Genomic DNA, 24,000 nt, shown 5'->3' with positions numbered 1-24,000 from the left:
CACCGTCACCTAAAGAAACCTACGCTTACACACACACACACACATACACATGTCGTATCCGCTGTGGTATGTCAAAGCATTAAGCTTCTCTCACAACCTCTTTGATCCTGAGATTTAAAGGTCCTAAGATATATCACAAGCAGAAGGTACAGAAAATCTTTTTCAATCTCACTTTTACTCTCCGTTCTTTTCTTTCTCTCTTTTTTGATCAACTACGAGAGTAAATTCGTTTCGCAACGAATTAGAAATTCCCTTGCCGACGATTTTTTTTTTTTTCAAAGTTTGAACCATTGTAAAAATTATTCATAATTTTATTCGAGATACACCAGGATATATCTCGTAAGTATCACGCGAAAAAAGATTTATAAGAACGATCGTGTCTCTAGAAGAGAAAAAAGAATTATAATAAGTAGAGATAATATTTGGTGAAATTTTAAATTGCAATTTGTATAGAAACGATTGGAACCAATCGTTTGGACTGATTGCTAAATCCACCGTTAAATGTATAATCTATGATAAGAAAGTTTCTCTTTGATATTACGTTAGATTATTATTCGTATATAATTCATAGGGAATATAAAGTTCCTTCATGACTAACTACAACAGCTTAACTTTCCTCTCCCTCCCACTCTCTCTCTCTCTCTCTCTCTCTCTCTCCCTCTTTTCTTTTATTTGTTCAATTTTAAAGCGTAGCCTTGGTTAAGAAATACTTTTTCCATTAAAAATTCTTTATTCACTAAAGTTCGTCTCCTTTTTTCGTAGGGCACATAGTAGGTATATAGGCGAGTTAACCGAAGGAATGTAGCTTCACGAGAAACTTCATAGTTGCTTCAATATTTTTTTTCTTTCATTCTTTTATTTCTTTCTCTTTCTCTCTCTCTCTCTCTCTCTCTCTCTCTTTTTTTATACAGTAACTCGACGAATTAATTCGCTTTATAACTGTGAAACATTTTTATCGATCGTTCCTTAGCTCCTTCTTCTTGTATTTGATTGAGTCCCGAAGGACGAAACGAAGTTAAAAACCGTAAATCGATGATTTTTTTTTCTTCTTTTTCATTCATTTCTTTCATCAAAGGAGTAAAAAAAACTCGTCGAAATTATTTTGATATTCCGTCGTTTTTCTTTTCTTTTTCTTTTCTCTCTCTCTCTCTCTCTCTTTTTTTTTCCTTACGGTTAACAGTTTCTTCCTTGACGAAGAGTAAACCTATTAAGTAGAGTAAATGTAGACGGGGCCGAAGAGGTTAGCAGGAAAACTTTCCTTTCCTATCCGATTCTTCCGGTTCTATTCGAAACGAGCTTAGACGCGATACTTTGTGTTTGGCCTGCCACTCGAATTAACCTGCGCCTTTTGAACGTGTGTCGTTAACGATAAGGAGTTTGCCCTTTTTGCCTCTTCCTGCTTTTTATCAAGACAATAGATCACGTTCTTTCGTGTTTTCAAAGTACTTGCTCGGCTAGTCTTGACGTAATACAATAAAAAATGCTTTCACATGTCGACCGAGTGAGCTACTTCTTTTCATAATGAAAGAAAGGAAGAAAGAATAAAAGAAGGGGGAAAAAATATATACTTTACAGCGATTCTTCTCTCATTGTTGACAGATGATCTTTTATTCAAATAACTTGGACGACGTTTTCGATACGAGTTACAAGTAGTATGCTTACTTTCGTTCGTCGTTCGTATATATAAAACATGCGTTGCTTTCCATCTCTGCAACAGACTCCGTGTGCACTGGAGCGAAAATTAGGCTCGAAAGCGAGTGTGCAGCTGCGATAGCGTTGCTTCGGTTTATTAAATTACTATCGGATATCGTGATAAACAAACGTTATTATTTATAAACTATAAATCATTTGTATACTCTTTGGACGTAAAACTTTTATCGTGCATCCATAAAAGAAAAAATATATATATACGTATATATACCAATATATGTACGCGTACGTTCGTAGTAATAAAAAAAAAAAAAAAAAAAAAATAATTGAAGCAACGATTCCATTGATAACATTCGATTAAATTAGATCTAATTTTCTTCGAAATATTTTCACTTTGATTAGGCTCGTGTGAACGAAGCTTGTAACTCTGCCGGTTTTACCTCGTAGTACTCGATCCCTTGTACGCACGCGGAGAACACGGGCACGTTTGTGACGCACGAAGAATTACGAAGTCTTCCTGCGGAGCGCGTAACCTCCGAGTTACGGGATAGCTTGCTCCGATATATTGGTGAGCTTCTCCCGTACGTGTGTGCACGCTCTTACATCTCGAACGCGGATGCGAGCTAAAAGTATCTATACCGGGTGACTCATTTGACGTTTCTTGCAAAACCTAGCCTAACTACAATGAATTCTATTATGACTAAGCTCAATTTCCACGATGAATTTTTATCCATTATATCGCGTCGTTCTCTTCTCTTTTCCTTTCCTTTTCTTCGCTTTTCTATTTCTTTCTCTTTTTCCTCTGTTTTTTTTTTTTTTTTTTTTTTTTACACGAAATATATCCCCGCTTTGTTTGGATAGACTCCAAAGAGGTAACGAAATTGTTGCTGCTTTTATGAATCTTTGCTTTGTTCGGCACGTTTGCTCAACAATGAGATAGAAAACTCTGGAAGGATGATAGGAATTCGTAAAGCTCTAGTCGTGGAATTCACCCTATATATGTATATATCTAACTACTATAGCTCTTCCTGTGTACGTACATTTACGTATGGTTTACTCTTCCTGCATGTATGGATGAGCATCTTCGGTCTAAGTTGGTTTACTCGTTTTCTCTCTTTCTCTCTCTCTCTCTCTCTCTCTCTTCCTCATTTCTCGCATTTTCCACAGAGTTTCTCGTCTTCTCGTTCGGTTTACTCGCCGTGTCTCTCTTCGTGTCTTATCAAGTAATTGGCTAGGATATTTAATTCTTTCTTTTTCTTTTTTCTTTATTTCAATAAACCCTACCGCATAGAATATTCACTTTTCCAAACTTTACGTACACGCACTTGTTCTATTATTATTATTAAATTCAATGTGAAAGATTTGTCAGATCCATTCGTTTCATTCTTTTTCGTTTTTCTTAAATTTCTTCAAACGTTTCTCAAAGAGCGTTTGAATTTATTTATCGTATGAGACGAGTGTTGCGCGTGTGTTCCGTGGAGATCGGGAAACGGATAATTACAAACGCGGTGTCCTCCTTACGTATCGGGAATTCGAATAGGTGGTCTCCGCCGGGAAGAAGAAATCAGGAGAGCGCAAAAATATTTGCTGGAGAAGAAGGTAGAAGAGGACACTTCGATCGGTATTCCCCGCTTGAACTCGGCTTCGAGGGAAGAATATCGATGATAGTCTGTGCTTCTTAAGACGAGGAACGACTTGGAACGACCACGTAGGGAGACATCCCTATACCACCACCATACCACCACCACCACCACCACCATCAGCACAACTTCCTCCTCCTCTGTCTCTTTTCCCCTTCACCATCCCTCCTGTTCCCTCTCTCTTTCTCTCTCACTCGCTCGTTTCTCTTTCGACGTTTGTACTTACACAATTTCATTTATACCAACGATAAATACGTAAATAACAATCGTGTTTTATCAATGGTTCAATGAAAAGTTTTTCATTCCCTTTTGATACGCTTAAACGATTGTTTAATGTTTATTCGTTTTTATGTTTCATTGTTTGTTCCTTTTCAACGAAATTTCTATTCATCTTCGATGTCTCTTTTTGTCATTCGATTTTTCGATTTTTATGCATTTCATGTTAATAATTATTGAACGATTAAAATGTAATGGAACAATAATTTATTTCATTTTATTCACTGGTCTTTTCTTTCGGAACGAATCCATTAATGACTCGATCGGTGTACCGATTTTTTAATGTATTTTGTGGTTAATTCTCCGATGACTATTTTCCTCTCTCTCTCTCTCTCTTTTCTCGATATTAGGATAATATCTATGAAAATAAATGGTTTTTCTGTCTTTGTCTCTCTCTCTCTCTCTCTTTCTCTCTTTACCTCCCTCCGTTCCTTTGTCTCTTTCTATCGATTTCTATCGTTCGAGATTAATTATCATCGGACGATTAAAACGTAGTCGCAATGATTTATCTGATGTTATTTACTGGCCCTTTCTTCTGGACGAATCGAGTAATGATTCGATCGAATTTAATTAAATTCCATTTTATGACGCGTACGTACATACATGTATCGAGGATTGAGTAGCGCGACGGGATAGGAGGGGAAGGGGAGGGGCTACGATGATCTTTTAATTAAAGAGTAAAATGCAGTGTAGCCAGATGGAAAATTCGTAGGACTTTTGCGGACACGTGTGTGTACGTATAGAAGAAAAAGAAGAAGAGTAAGAAAGTTACAAGAAAAAAATGGAAAGCAAAGAGAAAGGAAATTAAAAAAAAAAAAAGGAATATTCATTGACGAATAAAAAATACCCTCCCATGTTAAAGTGGCCATTTTCGTTTTTCCATTAGCTATGTTAGCGCTTTTCCGTAAAAGATAAATTTGAAAAAGAGGGACGTAATACCTCGGCTGTCGCTCGTAAAACGACGACTGCGAAGGGTTTTGAAAAGGGAGTGAGAAGGATGGTTTATCTTCGTGGCGGTGTCGCATGACGCTCGTCAAGCATGAAATATTAACCCAATAAAGGCCTTGCCTTAACCCCTTTTCAGAGGTAAATATAGGCCAAACAGACGGAACGAGTTCTTACACTTTGTTTTCTTCTTTTTTTCTTTTTATTACTCGTCACCTTCACCACAGAATTTTAACTGCAATAGGTATACGATCTCTTTAAAAAATGTAAATCGATCGACTATCCTTCTCTGTATGCGTGTTTCTTTTTTCATTCCTTAAATATTGTTCCAAACGTCGAAGAGAGATCGTTTTTAATAATAAAAAGTATTTAAATTATAATGTTTCCAGATTACGAGAATTTTATTTATAAAAATTTCAATTTTTATCAAGGGCAAAAAGAAATTATTATAATAATACGCATCTCTCTTTATTACCCAGCATCGTTCCTTCTCTCGTTTGAAAATTCTTTAGATAAAATTTCAAAGAGTAAGGTATTCGTAGCTTTCGTCGGCATGACAAAGGTTCCCTCGAACGATGTTCCGAAATCCTTTGGGAGGCTTAAGGAAGAGAGAGAAAGGGAGGAACGGAGAGAGAGAGAGAGAGAGAGAGAGAAACGAGAGAAAAGAGAACCATAAGAAATCGCAGAATGGCGATGTCTCTTGGAGGATGGGTCATGTAGCACGATTAGAGGGTTTCGATCGTAGATCGATCTACCTCTTCGGGTCGATCCAATAAACGAGACTAGGTTGCTTTGGTGAACGAACATGTAGAAGAGAAAGAAGGAAGATAACTCGGGAACGATTCTTTCTGATATTTCGCTACGGGGTACAAAGTATCGCGAGCACGTTAAACGCGTTCCAAACGTGTTCCGTACGAAAGAAGAGACAGAAAGATAGAAAGCTTGGACGCTTTGTTAAGAATCCGAGAATTCTCGTGAAAGATCGGAGCTTGAAAGGCATCTTTCTCTCTCCCTTTCTCTCTCCCTCTCTTTCCTTTTTTCTCTTCTTCTTTTCGACATTTCAGTTGCCGAGAAGCTGCCTTCTGAAACGCCTGTGCTCTTTCTCTTCAACAGTGGTTCCATTGTGTTCCTAAGCATCCAACTCGGTCCACCATAGTAGGTGGTATAGTAGGTATATGGTACAAGAGTTCCCTCGACTATTTCGACCTTCCAGGAAAACTAAAGAGAGAACTGGACCGAAGAAATATTACAGAAGTAGAGGTAGAAAACGAGAAGGGATACATATTCGACTTTAACATTCTTTATGTTTTAGATAAACTATACGTACGTATGCACTTCGAACGAACTTGGAATTTTCATACAGTTGGACAATTGTCTTTTAAGAATTATATTATTCTTAAAGTATCGTTTGAGAAAATTTTCTACGCTGTTGTTTCCGTTAACCTCCTTTAGATAAGTCGAAAATTGACTGGGGATTGTAATATAACCGGGGGTTTGCTTATGGCAAACCTTTCTCGTGAGTAAACGACGACCTTGTTTAAATTTTATAACGTTTAGCCTCGAATTGGATAAATTATTAAAATGGACGTTTGAAGCACCGAGGCTGCTAGGTCAGAACGAGTCTCGTTCTACTCGACACGTTGTAAATCCTGCCTGTCGGCTACGAGAAATTTCGTTGACATTATTTAATTTTGGTTAACGATAACAGAACGAGACCCGCGTGATATGGCGGGGATATGATTTCGTTGTAAAAAAAGAGAAGAAGAAAAAAAAGAAAAAACAAGAAGAAAGTTCCGATAAATTATTCCAAAGGAAAACATTCGTCATCTCCAACCGAGATAACCGCACTCTGACTTATTATCGGTTTTTCATATCCGATGAGAAAAAAGAAGGAAAAAAAAACGAGAAATAAAAAAGAAAAAGAAAAAACAGTGCAAATGATTTCTTTTTCCTTTTTTTTTCTTTCTTCTTCTTCTTTTTTTTTTTTTTTTTTTTTTTAACAATTTAACAAGACTCGTGTTACCCATCATGTATCTCAAGTAATTTTTCTCGTTTCTCTTCTTTACTCTAGATTTTCTTAAAATCTCACTCTCTGTGCTCCATCAAGATATTTCCCTTTAGACGGATTAAATCGTCCCAGTTATCCGTTCTCTCGTTCCTATCTTCTCTCTCTCTCTTTCTCTCTCTCTCTCTCTCTCTCTCTCTCTCTCTCTTCTCTCAAATTTTTTTCAGTTTCTTTCTTTCTATAAGGAATCGTCAAGAAGAAGGAATAGAGTATATCTCTCTCTCCCCACTTTCTTCTCTTCCTTACTCCTCAGTCAAAGAATCACGTTTCTTGTTAAGTCGTAACGTTAAGCAGATGCCCCATCTTTGAGAAAAGAGAAATATCTGTAGACTTGAACTCACGTTTCGTAACCACGAGGAAGTGTAGGTAGGGGAAGAAAAGAAGGAGGAGGAGGAGGAGGAGGAGGAGGAGGAGGAGGAGGAGGAGGAGGGGAAGAAGAAGAAGAAGAAGAAGATATCATTCGATTCGAAAAGTAACTTTTCTTTACGAGACTTGGACAGTTTGACGAAAGTATAAGTATTCAAATAGTTTGATGCATCGAAAGTGTCGAAGTTAGAGTAGATATCTAGAAAGATTCTCTTCTATGAACTTTCCTTTTTTTTTCTTTTTCTTTCTTTTTTTTTTTTTTTTTTTTTTTTTTTTAAGAAAAATCAAATGATGTTTTGTAAGAAACGATTTTATAAATTTTCTCGAGAAAATTTCAGACGGAAAGAGAAAGAGAGAGAGAAAGAGAGAGAGAGAGAGAGAGTTAAACTGGTAATAACGAAATAAACTTAGACATGCATAGTTGCTACGACTTATACTATTTTTCTCCCTCTCTCTTTCTCTCTCCATCTCTATCTCTCTTAGCTCGTAAGTCGAGCGTTCTACTATGGAACATAGCAGAGCTTTTGTAAGAAATAGCAATTTATACATTGCGAGTTTAAATTTTCTCACTCTTTCATTCTCTCTCTTTATTTCTCTTCCTTTTTCTCCCTAACCCTCTCTCTAACTCTCTCCAAGGGATGCATACTCTAGGGAAGAAAACTTTCTTAATGAATTCAGAGGCGAGAAGCCGTAAAGAAAACTCACGTGGCAAATTTGCGCGATATGACTGGTCTGAAATTATTACATCCAACGATAAGTAGTTAACGTTATATGCGATGAAAATGTTGTTCGAGGAAACAAGAAGAGAAAAAGATGTCGAGTGTAATCGATAAAAAGAGAGAGAAAGAAACAGATAAATATATATAGAAAGATAGATAGATAGATAGACAGATCAAATCGATGAAAGAAACGAAGAAGCGTTTGAAAATGCCGGCTGCTTTGCCTCGCTTGCTGAGAAAGGCGGGAATGGGGGAGTGTAAATCGTTTAAAGACGTCGATGTGCCTTTAATGTTCGCAACGACCCTCGTAAATATCTTCTTCTTTCGGTGTTGAGAGAATCGCGAGTGTCCAAGAGTTTTTGAGGTTAATAGCAGTTTGATAACATCGTTCTCGAATTACTTTGATATTTTTTCCCCGAGTTGTCATAATAAATTTTTTCAATCGAGATTCAAAAACTTCAAGTATCATTTTCTATATATATATATATATATATATATATGTATATAAGTAAGTTGGTACATAGGTATCTAGATATATATTTTTTTATCCGATATATAGATATATTTTCTTCTTTTTTATTTTCATCGAAAAAATTCTATTTACTCGTTTGTTTAATATTAATAATATATACACGTACATATGTACATATATATATATATACATATGTATGTTTATATCGTTATACTTTTTATTCTTAAATATTTCGTCTAACTTCGTTTAAACACTTTTAAAGATTTTCCAGCTAAGAACAATTAATCTTTAGAAGCTAACAAAAGGTAATAACAATCATTATAAATGCTTCTCCGTTTCAGAGCTCCTATGAATCATGGAGAGGCCTGTGATTGTCTGTACGGTAATTAGCCACGATATCCCGGGCTATTGTTGTTAATCCATGCTACATATAGTACATTCGCCTAATGCGATATCGAAACGTCTTATTCATTATATCAAACAAATTTGAAATTAATCATAGCGGGATTAATAGAAAAGTAGAACAGAACTTGAATAGAGAAAAAAGAAGAATAAAACAGAATAGAATAGAAGATAGAAGGAAGAATAATAGAAGAGAAAAGATAGAAAATAATAATAAACGAGATTGCAAATGAACGTAAACCTAATTATCAACGTGTCGTTGGAAATCGAATAGATAAAAATCAACGTTTATTGGAAAAACGAAATTTATTATTAATCGTATCGATTTAATCGCGAGTTTAATATTAAATGAGTAAAATGGACAAGGATGAAAATTGTCAATATCGATGATCGTATTATCGATTGCTTTTACTCTCTCTCTCTCTCTCTCTTACTTTTTTTATTGTTTCTTTTTTTTTTTGAATTTAATTAATGCACATTTTTCGAAACGTTTAACAGATTTTAAAGTTTCAAGGTAAACACATACATCGCTTGGTTGCATAGAAATGAAAGGTTAATGGCTGAAGTTGTTAGGAATATGCATTATTCAAAAGGGTCCGCACCATTTGGTAACAATCGCACGGCAATTACATTGCCAGTGTCCAAGGGGAAATTGTAAATTATTAAAATTAATAGTGCTAATTGTTGGTAAATACTACTAGTTGGACTATCGTATTTTATAACATAGTTTAGACTGTGTAGAGAAACAAATATGATCAAGTATATAAATGCAAATGTTTCGTTGTAATCAGCGTTAAAGAATATGAGAACGTTCGATTATGAAAGTAAATATTTTCTTTTGCAATTGATTTGTTATTTCTCGAATTTTAAGCATACGAGAAAATATTTTAATATTTTTATAGGGGATGATATAAAAATGTGCAAATATAGATATTACGTAATCATTTGATATTTAATATATTTATGAAATAGAAAACTTGGTACATATTTTGTTTATATATATATATATATATATATATATATATATATATATATATATATACACACACACATGAAAATTGATTCGTTGCATTCAGAGAATGTAACGAGAGAGGTTGTTATTTTTATTACGTCATTTTCAATATCCAATGCAAATTTCATGTAAAACGAGAGCTTCATTTATCCCAGAAACGTATTCCCATTACTGATTAAATCGTGAATATTTTGCTTTCGTATTTCGTGACTTTAAATAACACTTAAATAGATCTATTTATTGTATAAATTTCGACGTACATTCATTATTAACAATTAATACTTGATACGTATTTAAGAAACTTCTTCCCAATATTATCTCCAAACTAAATTTATTTTACGTATTTGAAAAAAAAGATAAAAGAAAATCATGGAATCGCGCGAATAAAATTTTTCGTTTGGTAACAATAATCCTTTTTTTTTTTTTATCTTTTTTAATTACGTTAATTTCACGATAGGACAAACGACGACTGGAGAGGTTAAACGCTCAGAGAGATAACTCGGAGGCATTTGTTTAAACTCAAAATCCGTTTCATTCGCGGTACGGCGTGGCGTTGCGTTGCGTTAATCCGAAAAGCTTGGAAGTTGGCCGAGTGAAACCACAAATAATCGCAGGACTATAGGAAGGTGGTAGGAAATATGTAGGTATAAGCACGGTAGACGTAGCTCGCGAATTTAATCCATCTTTTGCTTTCACGAAATAATATACCGAAACCACTCGTCCGTTGCGGATTATCATTTTACTGTTTCGGGATTAAATGAATTTAAGGAACTCATAATTTCTTTTTACAACGTAAAAAGACGAATATTTTCAAGATAAATAAATAATTTCGTTGGTATTACCAGACAAGTGCAACGATAAATTTAAGCAATGAATAGATTGCTTAGATTGCAAGGGGAACAATGTTCTTAAAAGATCAAAAGTTTATTTCCGAAGGTGATACATATTTCGTGGAATTTTAATCGCGAGCTTTACAGTTAATAACAATTTTTTCCAAACGAAAAATGCTCAGAATTCGATACGTCGAATGAAATAAATATGTTGTTATAAGGACAAATGTCCTGCAAAGGTCATCGTTGAATAATACAAAATTCTTGGAATTCGGCAAGTTTCGAGAGACAGAATGTGGGATGGAAGAGTGGGGGTAATGACAAAGTGTCTCGCGGAAAGTCTCGTACCCGTTCCAAGAGATAGAGGATCTGATATACTTCGCGAAAGTCGAACTTGCAAGAAAGAGAGACGGAGAGAGAGAAAGAGAGAGAGACTAGAGGTATTTTTATAATTAAATTTTTAATATTCCAACGACGAGCGGGAGTCGGCCAGTCGTGGCAGAGCAAGAAGAAAGGAAAATGAGTTTTCGCGAGTAATTCGGTCGTGTCTGCGGGAGTCCTTCATAAGGAAGAGGGAAAAAAATAAAAAAGGGGATCGAAGAGTGTGACAGAGAGAGAGAGAGAGAGAGAGAGAGGGTTAGAAGAGGAAGGTGTGTAGGTGAAAACAGAGGGAAAAAAGTGGGAAACCGCGAGGGTACGACGAAAGGAGAGAATCAGCAGGGCGTAAGAACGTCAGAAAGTGTTTATCCTTGAGATTGGACGTCCCAGGAGCCATCTTCGTAATCCCCCCGCAGCAATCTCGTAATCCTGCCGTATAACTTGCTTCTCTCTCCTCAGCTACTTCCTTGAAAGACAGAGAGAGAGAGAGAGAGAGAGAGAGAGAGAAAGAGCCTGCAAGATATCTTCTTTTTCGTTCTCAAGGCCATTGTGTCCGAGACAATATTTTTCATTCATTTTCCCTAGGGTACCGCAAGAGGGTCGAAGAATGGCTAGAGAAAGAGAGAGAGAGAGAGAGAGAAAGAACCCGCATCTCTCTCGACATGGGAGTTCCTCTTCGAAGGACTCCCTGGATGTGGTATTTAAGGATCTCACGATGATCCGTGTTGTCTCACGATCGGTGCAATAACGACCACGTAGATTCTAAAGTAGAAGGGAGGAAAGAAGGGGTATAATCGGCAAAGTGTTTTGAATATCTCGATAGGGTTTATTTGCTATTATACTTTGGTATTTTTAAATAAGGATACGCTTATTACTTTTTATTTTGCCGCAGGTTCCATTGATTTTTGTCTTCCTTTTTTTTCTTTCTTTTTCTTTTGATTTAATAATAATAGTAGGTGTTTAAGGGAAGACGATTTAAATGAAATATCTTTAATCGATGATCATTCATAAAAGAATGTCAATTTAAACTTTCTTGCAGGATACGTTCGTCGATTATTATTTCTTCTCGTTCTTTTTCTGATAGTAACAATGAAAATTCTAGAACTCATTTAACGAGATAAGAAAGAAGATTTTTCGTACTACGCTTCTCCTTTCTATCTACATTCGAGCGTGTCGACAACCCTGAGAGTCGACTAATTACAGACAAACGACCTCCTCGACTTTCTCGAGAATTCAACAGTGTTCACAAGGACAACGGAATAGAACGATTCTAGATAGCTAGCTATCTACGTTGATTTAACGAGAGGTAGATATAACTTTAACTTGGAGACATACCCATATATATATATAATGTATGTGTGTGTGTGTGTGTGTCTATAAAAAATTGTCCATCTATTCTTCTTTTCTTCAATACCTTAATTTAAGTATTTGCTCTGGATACTCTTCATTTGAGAATGAAGAATCATTACGAAATTAGGACACTAAAAAAAAAGACAAAAAAAAGAAAGAAAGAAAACAAAATCGTTACGATTCTATTCTATCTAAAATAAAATAAGATCGTAAGAATTTTTATATATATATATATCTCATTCTTATTCGAATAACGAGCAGGATTCTTTCTATTCGGCTGGTGAACCATCGTCGTTCTTTGTCGTGCCCTTGAAGAAAGTACATGGCAATATTTCAAGGAATTTCGAAGTTGGTCGAATAGAATTTTTGGTGTGTGACGTTGAATCTATACGGAGAAGGCGTTACTCGAGTTCTCAAGGATTCATCGTGCGGTAGTTCTTAGGTTCGTTTGGAGGGTAAGTCAACTTTTTTCGGAGGAGTGCCAGGAAGAGAGAAAAAGAGAAAGAGGGAGAGAAAGAGAGAGAGAGAGAGAGAGAGAGAGAAAGAAAGAGAGAATAGTTTTCTCACTCTTCTTCCAGCCATCGTAAGATTTATCGGTTCACGAGCACGTTGGGCGTGTTCGTTGCTTTGGCCTCGAAATGAAAGGGCTCTTTGTTTCTCTCTCTCTCTCTCTCTCTCTCTCTCTGTCTGTCTGTCTGTCTCTTTGTTTTATTACGTTCATGGTCGACGAACGTAAACGTTAATTTGTTGAATTTTAACTTTTCCTTTCGTTTTTTTTTTTTTTTACTTTTTTTTTCCTCCGACGTTCTGATAAAAATTGCATTTTTTTTTGCGCGTCTCTTTTTTTTTTCTTTCCTTCTGATAACTCCCTCGCATTAAGTTTCACATATTTCGATCGGTCTTCCTTTTTTACCGAAAAGAAAGTAAACGTCTGTTCGAGGTTAAAACCTTCTGTGCGAGACGATACGCTGAGAAAAGTAAGTACGAGGCGGCCCGAAGTAACACGATAACCTTCGGTAGCAAGTTGCGCAAAAGATGCGCTTGCTCGATCGAGGGATGCTGTTGGGTTAGCCAAGTAGAAGACACTTCTTTGTTTCCAGTGGTCACGCTCTTGGTATCGAGTAGAAGCTTTTAAAGGTCTTTGTATGGTATAATCGCGAAAGGTAATAACGTTTAAATCAGAATCGCTGTAGATCGAGAAAGAATTCTATCTTAATTGTTAAGATAAAAATATTTTCTTTTCTTTATTCGATCGGGCCTGTCGTAGATAGGAAAACATTGTCGATGTTACTCGTAAAAGTCATCTTGTCGGAAAGGGGTACTCCACGACGAGATATATAGGTCGACAGGGATACGTCTGGAAAGAGATAGAGAATTGGATGTAAATCGAGCGAGATGCAACTCGTGGGAAAACGCTAGTCGGATTCGATCGTGGAAGATCCATCGTTGTATTCGAGAAAATAGAACGTACATACGTACGTACATATTCGTATCGTCTATACGTATCTGCATATTCCGTATATATATATATATATATACGTATACACAGATATACGCAGAATATACGTAGGTATACATTGTGTAAAGATATAGAGAGACATGCATGTACTACATATATAATCCAAAGGAAGATGATAATACATTTGAATCGAATGTTAGTCTCCTCGTCAAATATCGTCGCGCGTTCATCGTCAGGCTGCATCATACGATACATAGCGATCGTCCTCTAATCGAATCATTCCGGTATAGCTCGCGTCGGATAGACCTAGCTAGCTTCGGCTAATTCGATCGTCGAAGCGGTGCAATCGGACGGACTTGAGATAACTCGTTTAAAAATTTCCCATCGTTCGCCGTCTCGTCGGCAAGCTCGTTTTCGCTTCGACGATTTTCTCTCTTTCTCCTCATCTCCCTCCCCTCTCTCTCTCTCTCTCTCTCTCTCCATATATCTCAGTCTCTCTATCTCTCCATCTCCCCCTCCTTTTCTCTTCGTCTTCGTACTCCTTCTTACTCGGCGATCCACAAAACCCACCCCTACTTCTCTACTCCTACCTCTAACCATTCTCGTTCAGGACGTATTTTCTTACCAGACGAGAACACCGTGAGACTCTTGGGGATCTCTCGTACGAGTATAATATTGGAGACTCGACCAACTATTTCTTTCTCTTTCTCTTTCTCCTTTCCTTTCTCTTTTTCTCTCCGTCTTCACGTTTCAAGAAATACGATTATGAAAGTGGTCCTTTTCATCGTATATGAACGATCCTTTGTGTTCTATTTTATACAGGATTTATAAAGAATATCACCCTGTGTATTCGCTTCATTAGTCCCATTATATCTCTCTCTTTCTCTCTCTCTCTACTTTCTCTTTGTGTCTATGTCCCCACATAAATACGATTACGAATGTAATCTTTTTCTTTAAATATGCAACGATTTTTTCTTCTCTATTATATCTTATATGTAACATTATAGAGAAGATTTACAGTCACCTTGTATATTATCTTCATTAGTCTCGTTTCATCATTTTCATAATCGAAATCAACGTGTCCTTCGAACCGAACTCGCTCAGGGTTTCTTGAAAGTGTTGATTCATCGATGCAAAAGACGCGTGCTTTAGAAAGGACGACTTAATTATCCTGCCTCGACTTGATCTTATCCACTTGCTTTTTCTTTCTAGTCTAGAAAGAGAAAGAAAGACAGAGCAAGAGAGAGAGACAGACAGAGAGAGAGAGAGAGAGAGAGAGAGAGAGAGAGAGAGTCTAGACGTCTATATAATCTTTCTTATCGTCACGTAACGTCCAACGTTGGAATCGGCTGTGTCACGAGAATAATGATCGAACTGGAGAAGAACAAATTTATTGTTTTAAAAATTTCGATCGATACCTAGTCGTAATTACTTATTAATCTTATTGTTATTATTATTATTATTACTATTATTATTACTATTATTATAATTATTAAACATCAATAGGAGTTATAGGAACACGTAGTTCATTCAAATCGTACTTATTTACAGAAGAATGTTCAAAGGCAATTATTAATTCATTTCTATAGTGTACGTTATTGTTCTAACTTGGAATAATCGAGCAATTATTCTCTCTCTCTCTCTCTCTCTCTCTCTCTCTCTCTCTCTCTCTCTCTCTCTCTCTCTCTGTCTCTCTCTTTCCTTCTCTGCTTTCTGTATCGAATTTATTATAATCGTTCATATCAATCGTTTCTATCGATATTGTAATGGAAAACATGTAATTGGTTCAGTTCTATTTTCTTTAGAAATAATACAAAAGAGAGAGGGAGAGAGAGAGAGAGAGAGAGAGAGAGAGAGAAAGAGAGAGAAAGAGAGGTATGTAGTAACTATTTTCTAGTTCAACGTCATCAACGTAACGTTCGTTGTTTCATCCTCTTGTGGGTCTTCTGTGTACATCGTACGGCCTCACTCATCGTCGAGGCTTAACGTAGGCCAAAAACTCTCATCTTCAAAAAGTACTTCACGAGTGAAACTAACGAAACTACTACAAAGCAGGATCCTAGAAAATTTGTTTTAATCCGTCGTACCACGCGTACTCTAAGTCCAAATTTTCTTTTTTCCACTGCGTGAAACAAATATATCATTCGAAATGATTTAGTATTTGTATTTTTTGTTTGCTTTTCTTTTTGTATATTCTTTTTTGTTTGTCTCTCTTTTTTTTGTTTTTTTTTTTTTGCGAAGAGATCTTCAGTCAGAATTTTTAATTAATAAGAATGAAGCTAATTTCTCTCATTTCCCTCCCCCATACGAATGTGCAGAAAGTCTAAGCGAAAGCTCGGCTTACCCTCGATTGGAAGACCATCATCCTTCCACGTATTTCAACTTATTAGGTATACTTACGTTTTATGCTCGTATTTAGGTCGATAGAAGAGAAAAAGAAGAAATAGAAAGAGAGAGAGAGAGAGACATAGTAAACTTGTAGGGTTATCGGCTTCTTTTTTTTTTCTTCTTCTTCTTCTTCTATTTTTCCCTTCCGTTTTAATGGACTTCAGAGGAAATTCGTCGAGCGAATAAAAACAGAGACCCTTCTCGAGTTTCCTATTTAGGTTAAAATCAATATTCCATGGTATTTGTATATAGGAACAAAGAGAGACACGGAGAAAGAAATTGAACCGAATTTTTTTCATTAAATTTTCCATCGACCATTAAAATTTTTCAGACGATATAATTCGATCGGTGAGAAACATGACGCTGAGATTGTTGCGTCTTGCGTTTCGTGTTATTTAACGAGAGAATAAGAAATGCGCACGGAGAAAGGAAAAATAAGTAGAAGTGGGTAAGAGCGTGGTGAAACAAAGTGGTTGGTAGACCTCTCGGCGTTCATATTTCAGTGAGTAAAGCGAGTAGCTTCGAGGTATCGCAGGGAATTAGCATTTAGTAATGTTAAGAATTAAACATATTTCTTTTCGAAACAAGTAGGATTGAAAGGAGACGATACGTTTTTCTTCTTTTTTCTTTCTTTTTTAAGTTTCTTTTTTTTTTTTTTTTTTTAAGCATAACATCTTTCCATAATTTCCATCGAAATTTGTGATTAAAGAAAACAAAAAAGGAATGTGAAATCGTTTCATCGACTTTCTTCGATATTTATACGTTTTCCCATTTGAGAATTTGTGTCGGCGTATTTCCTTATTTTTTTTCCTTTCTTTTTTTTTTTTTGTTGATTGTTTGAAGAAAATTGCAACATCCAGATGTGGCTCGAATCTCGAGGTATTCTCGAGTATATCCTTGCCAATGTAGACGTCTCGTCCTGTTTTCGTCTGAAGCATTCGTAACGATGTCCAGGGGTTGCTCGGTGTGTTTCTAAACATGGCTTACAGTACTGACCACTCTTCGAGCTTTGTATGTTAGAGAAAGGATGAGAGAGGAAAAGGTGGTGGAGGAGGAGGAGGAAAAGGTTTCGGAATGGGAAAAGTAGAATCTCTCTAGGAAAAAGGAGAGAGAAAGATAGGAAAAGTAGAGATAGGTAGAATTTCAAGCCAAAAGCTCGAATTTACTCCTCTCCCTGCAGACTTTTCAGACGAATTTATTCGGCTCCTAATTATCTTTTTTTTCTTCTTCTTTCTTTCTCTCTCTCTCTCTCTTTTCTCTCTCTTTTTTTTTTTTGAGCATAAGACAAGTTAAGAATAGCAATAATCGTCCGTACCTTCTGTTTTCTTTTTTTTTTTTTTTTATATATTTTTTAATTTAATTATTCATTTCGATTCTCTTTTTGCATATTTATTTTCGCTTCTTTATTTTCCTTTTTCCTAACTTTTCCACGTTTCAGAATTTCCCTCCGTTATTTTTTATCTTCATTTCCTCTTTCCTCTTCTTATTTTCTCCCGTCGAACGCGCGGGAAATAAAAGGATTATTTCGGTTTACGTTTCGTCGTTCTCGTTCTCTTTTTCTTTCTTGATTTTCCATTTTTGCGTACATTTCAAAGAACTTTGCTCGGGGCCGAGCAAACGAGAGGACACGCGTAGCAGAAACACCGAGAATGTCCTGCTTCGTTCTTATTTGGCATTCTTTACTTTCCTTCCGCATGAGCTTTTTCCCCTTTTTCGCATTTGATTCTTTCTCTCTCTCTCTCTCTCTCTCTCTTGTGCTCTTTATTTTTTGTTCCCTTCCCGAGCAATTTGTGCCAACGTAAAATGAGTAAGAATATCTTGTTTCTCAGTTTATTTCGTAGCCACTTTCGGTCCCTCCTCAGTTGGACGGGGCGAACCTTCCCCACGAAGAAAAATTTTAATTTTTCACGAAAAATATTATAAAAAGCGGAAGTTGCTCTACAAGTTAACCAGCGACGACAGTCGGCAGAGTAACTTTTTGAAATTCGAGCGTGTTTTTCGTCCGCTTTATGCAAAAATTTGCAAAAAAGAGAAGAAAAAGAAAGGTAAAAAAAAAAAAAACCTAGAAAAATATCGTTCGAAAGTATTTACATGAATTTTCTACACAATGTACAATGCTTATTATATTAAAGTCGTTAAATGGATATTTTCTTCTTGCAGTAAACTTATCAAAAGGAAAAAAAAAAAAAACAGAGAAAAAACGAAAGAGAGAAAGAGGAAGAAACGAAACAAATAGAAATAAAAATGATCGAGTAGATTTGTCGTCTGGCAAATAACAATTCTCAGATTTTTGTTCTCGATTCGGATGATTATTATTATACACTTCTTTTTTCGGTATAAAAAGAAAATTAGAAAATTCGATGAAATGTGTCTCAAAATGAGAAGCAATGCGACGGTGGCGCGGAAAAAGAAAAAAAGCGGGGAAAAAAGCAAGAGGGAATACGACGTACTAAAAATAATAATTCGTTAAAAAGTGAGACGAATACCGTAATTTGAAATCGGAATGAAGACCTTTGTCCGTAGATATCCGAAGTAAGACCGCGCGTTTTCAATTAATCCGTGGTCAATTCGATGGCACGGATCAAGAACGTGGACGAGATATCGAGCCGACAGAGAAACAGAGAAAGAGGGAGAGAGAGATAGCGAGAAAGTGGAACGAAGAGGAAGATAGATAACGGACGAGTACCAGGAACGATCGTGGCGGTGGCAACCTGGAAAAGCAATTCAATCTACATCGGCAAGGGAAGAGAATCGAACGGTCGCACTCAAACGGTTCCATTACAGTCAGAAGAAGAAGAACAAAAAGAAATGTCCAAAACGACATGCGGAGCTACTGTCACGAATAATTCCTCTATAGAGACCCTCATTTTCTCTATCTCTTCCTCTTTCTCTCTAACTTATTCTCTGTAACTTCCAATAACGAGATATCTCAAATATCCTTTTCGTTGCAAGATAATATTTCAAACATTCTCTCGAGCTGCGACTTATCGTTTTTTTTTTTTTTTTTTTCTTAGAATTGACATCAATTTTTGATTAATTTTTATAATCCATATTTTTCTATTCGTACGAATAATATGGCAAAAAATTAAGCAAACAAAGATGTTTGTATATGTGTGTTTACTTGCGTACGTGTTCAGGTTTTATATTTGAAAAAAAAAAAAAGAAAGTTATTAAAACTTTGTTGCAATATCGACGTCGTTCTTTAAATAAAGCAGAGAAGAAAGGATCGGAGTACAAAAAATCGGAGTAGAAGCATCGATCTTTTATTGTCAATAATGAAAATAGATTTGACATTAAACAGCGTGCTCAGAAACGTATGTCGAAGTTGAATCTTGAAACACGGGTAAAAAAGAAAGAAAGAACAAGCGAAAAAAGGATAAAATAAAAAAGAGAAATGAATGTATATATATAGATGCAAAGATAATTAAAGAGTCAAGATGTCTAACATTTTGAACGATACTTTTCTTCGGTCTTCTCTTTCATTTTCTAATGAGACGGTTTGCGGGTCGGACGACGATGAATAATTGTCATCCTCCTCCTCTATCGTTTCTTCTTCGTTTTAAATCGTTAAACGGACTCAAGAATATTCTTCGTGCTACCCGGTTGGTTGTACTCTCTGTTGTAAGCTTGCGTTGAACGTGCCTGTCGATAGATATCCTAGGTACAGTTTCGTGTTGTCGCGACGAGAGAAGCAATCGATCGTTGCTAAACTTATCGACATTTCGTTTTCATTTCTGTCGCAAGGTCGACACTTTTACGTAATTGCATCTGTAACAGACGTAACTCTGCATGCTCGTAATCTTTCTCATTCGATGTTCTATACATTGAATTCACTCGGAAAGTTCTATTTTTTCAACTATTTCATACTTTTCCTTTTATAACTTTTCTCTTTTTTCATCTCCTCGGACTAACTCGTATAGCGCGCGCGCGTGTGCTCGCGTGTAACTTCTATATCTGTAATAATTAATATTTGAAATTTATGCAGCGTACATTTTTCATATAATTTATATTTGTAGACGTTAAAAAATTGCGTTATAAAGGATTAAATTTTAAGCAGCTTTAAGACATCTTCTTTTCCTTGCCTCTTTTTTTTTTCGTTCTTTATTTGATTAAAATCAATAAAGACGACGTATTCGCGTACTTGTTTCTCGTGCGTAAACCTGTGTTAGATATTTCAAAGGTTGTGTAGATCCGACCATTGCAAAGGTTTCATCATCACGAATCGCATTCCATCGAGACTGAACCTCGGCTAATTCCATTTACAGTGGCTACGAAGTACTTAACCCACGACAAAGAGAGACGTCTTTCGAAAGATTAATTTTATATTAAAACGCGGGAGAGAATCTTCTCGCTTATATCAAGGAAGCTCGTTAAGCTTCTACTCGAACTTGTCTTTTGCTCGTTTGAGTTAGCGTCAAACGCGTTACACTTACCCATTAAAACGTATCAACTCCTACGCTTTATTTCAAACGGATTGTCGCGCTCACTCTCTTTCTCTTTCTCATTCTCATTCTCGTTCTATATCTTTCAACCTGTTATTATCTAACATTGTTTCGTTATATTAGCTTATCATCAGTCTTCCCATCGCAAATTCAATTACAAGGAACAAACGAAATTTCTGTCGTTAGATTTTCCCTTTACGTTCGTTGAAACAATTCCTTCTCATATTTGCGATATAACAGAGTATAATTTCATCATTAACGATCAAATACGATCGATAATATCGCGATGTAACGTTTCGATCGATCGTTACGTCCTACCGACGATAACAAAAATTTAATTTCAAGGATAAACGAAAACTTTGGCCATATAGAAAATTCTTCGAGATGAAAAGAATAAGACACGAATAAGACGATGTAAATCATAGCGAGGACTTTACTCGAGAGTTTCCTCTATAAAGCCAGTAATATCCTTTAACAGGACAATGTAGGATAATCGAGGAATTAAAGTTACAGGCGGTGATTTCCTTCGAGTATAACCCTCGAGTTTAGTGTCCCGTTCGCTTCTCGATTTCAACGACGTCAACTCATCGTGAAAGAAAGACCTTACCTTTCGTTCTTTTTTTTTTTTTTTTATATGGATTCGTGTTTTATATCGACGATCTAGTTAATTTCTTCTTCTTCCGATATTCTTTTTTCTTTTCGGATATGAATATATAATTGAATGTAGGTAGAAAAAGAAGAAAAATGTAACTAAGATTTACTTCCGAATACTGTCGACCACTTCGAATCGATTTCATCGTAGACTACGTGCGTGTCTTTGACCCGAAGTGACCTCTCCTCTCTCTCTCTCTCTCTCTCTCTCTTCTTATCGTCCTCGAAAGGTCCGCCGATGTGCTTAGGAACAGGTCGTTGCTTTATCTCGAAAACTGAATGGATTTGTGCGAAGGTACGAAAAATTGCGGCGTTTATGGAGCGTGACAAAAGTTACGAATCTGTCGTCGACAGGCTGGTATTTTTATTTCATTTTATTTTTAAACAGTGATCTCGGTTTAATTCTAGAACGAGGTTCAACGTCGTTTTATTGCGTTGAGTATACGTATTTAAAAAAACCTCGTTTAATTAGTATTTCTCTCTCTGTCTCTTTCCCTCTCTTTTCTTTTTCCTTTTAATCGTTTCTCAGTTCTCACTCCTCTCTCTCTCTCTCTCTCTCTCTCTCTCTCTCTCTCTCTCTCTCTCTCTCTATTTTATTCATTCATTCTTCCTGTAAATCATCGACGTTTACGTCGACGTGTGGTCCGTAGTACTTCCATATTTCTCACATTCACTGTAACTTGACGAAGGACAAAGAGAGAAGATAGATAAAGATAGAAAAAGAGAAAGAAAGAGAGGGAGAGAGAGAAAGAGAGAGAGTGAAAGAGACAGAAAGAACGAGTCGGTCATGCGAATCTTGCTGTATGTACGCTTATTTCTCTCGAGTACTGCTGCTCTTGATAGGCGCTTAGCTTGTTAATGGGTTTATAGAAACCACCGTTTTCACTACGCAACTGTCTAATTCAGACCAGTTTAATAAGTTTCCAAGTTGACAAAGCGAGAGAGAGAGAGAGAGAGAGAGAGAGAGAGAGAGAGAGAGAGTGGGAGAGGGTGCGTGAGAGAAAGAGAGAAGTTGAAGTAGTATGCTCGTCGATCGAACGTGTACGAGAGAAAAGAGTAATTAATATTTAAAAAATTGCCCCAGTGTTTTTCAAATGATTTTCTCCTTTTGTTTTCAATCCGTTTTCAATATCGAAATTGTGAATATCGATGAGGTTTATATTATTCTATAAGAGCATTGAAAAATCATTGTTTATTAATATAAAATAGAGATAACGAGAATGCACAATACTTGTCTCGCGTTAATTGCACTTCACAAGAATCGACGTAGATTCATTTTCAAATATGCATATCGATTTTTATTTTTGTTATAACGTTTGTCAAGGATACCAACCTGTGTCGATTTTTTGGTGTTTATATTTTCCGATCGATATCCATATTCATAGAGTCGATTATACCATGGGATAAAACTATTTCAAAGATAGCAAACATTCATATTTTATATATATATATATATATGTGTGTGTGTATACACATACACTTGTGAGCAATCTAGTTTTGACGAATTTCTCTTCGGTGAACTCTCGTTTCGTAACTGGAAATGAATTCTCTATTTTCTCTTTTTATCTTTCTCTTATTCACTCAGCCACTATTTCAACATAAAACAGTAAACTTTCCGTCTCTTTTAGCGCGTCGCTCGTTTCTATATCAATAAGCTGCTGCGGTAGATAGTCCATTTCGCTTTTAATTAACCGTAAGTTATTTTAAACCATTCGCTGTGTGCGATATTGCCAAGATTATAGAATGAACTTCCTTCGAAAATAATAACATTTTCCGTTATGAACTTTAGTATAGGATACTTTTCGAAGAAAGATAGCGTCTATAGCTTCGACGTTTCTTCCAATTTAATGTTACAAAACTAAAAATACATTGACCCATGGCACTCGAACGTTTTCCTTTGTTTTTCCCGTTTGTTTTATAAAATAACATGACTAATTTTCAATTTTATGATCTTTATGATTTTATCTGTCAACGAACGAATCCTATGATAGCACGAGTTAAAAAAGAGAACGGAAAGGAAAAAGTCGAATAAAATAATATAAAAATAAAGAGAAAAATGCTTGGAAATTTTAGATGAAAATATTCCAAATAGATTTGTTTCGGTGGAAAGAAAGACAGTACAACGATAGTTTCGTTGTAATCGTCGAGCCGTTAATGAGAGAGAGCACGATTAAGGTCTTCCTGTATTCTCTTCTTTGTTCTCCGTTGTTCTTTCGTTTCTCTTTTTCTCTCTCCATCTCTTTTTATAAATTCGCGTGGCTAGTCACGAAAGAAGAAGTCGTTTAATATCCGGTGAAGCCAATGTTTTCGTAACCCTAGAAAGGCTACGAGCACGTTTCAAGCACGAGCCATGAAAATGCCATAGGCTTATTTCCGGGCCGTTCGACTTGGCCAGCTTCTCGTGTATCACATGCTGCTCGCAGATGTCGAGTCTCTTTACTATTTTATTTTCTTTCTTTTCCCCTTCGAACCCCACCGTTCCCTTTTCTTACCTCTAACGTCATCGCGTATCAAAAGTCGATTCTTCTACACGTGCACGTAGATTTTATTTTCGTTAGGTACATCGATCGCATTTAATTTTTATAAAAACATTCCCTTTTTATCCTTTTCCCTCTCAGTTTTTCCCTTCTTTTTTTTTGTATTATACATCCGATCGTCATAAATAATTACTATCGATTGTCGAGATATCCGAAGTAAAAAAGAGTGAATTTTACGATAAACTTTTTGAGCGATTGCGTGTTTCTCTCTTTTTCTCTTTCTTCAAATGGAAAGGTGCGACGAAAATAGAAATATATTTTTCTTCTTCCCTTTTCATTTTTTTTTTCTTTTCTTTTAATCGTGCGTTTGCAGTTTTTCGAGAAAACTAGAGCAGATTGTACCTGTTCTCTTATTTCCTTTTTTTCTTTTTATATTTTCTTCTTTTTTTTTATTTTTTTCAGCGTTTTTTTTTTTTTT

At 36.0% G+C, this 24,000-nt stretch overlaps 1 protein-coding gene and 1 long non-coding RNA gene across 7 annotated transcripts in view; one reads left to right on the top strand and one right to left on the bottom strand.

The window, feature by feature from the left end:
- The window catches only part of LOC122635763 (hemicentin-1), a 151,716-nt gene that overhangs the window by 37,088 nt on the left and 90,628 nt on the right, over window positions 1-24,000 (bottom strand). The gene's annotated exons all lie outside the window — the stretch shown is intronic.
- Window positions 1-24,000, top strand: part of LOC122635775 — a 70,593-nt gene that overhangs the window by 45,895 nt on the left and 698 nt on the right. The window lies entirely within an intron of this gene.

This window comes from Vespula pensylvanica, chromosome 19 (assembly GCF_014466175.1).
Source record: "Vespula pensylvanica isolate Volc-1 chromosome 19, ASM1446617v1, whole genome shotgun sequence".
NCBI classification, from domain to species: Eukaryota; Metazoa; Arthropoda; class Insecta; order Hymenoptera; family Vespidae; genus Vespula; species Vespula pensylvanica.
Note: the sequence above shows the minus strand (reverse complement) of the source record. Positions and strands in the feature narration are given on the sequence as shown.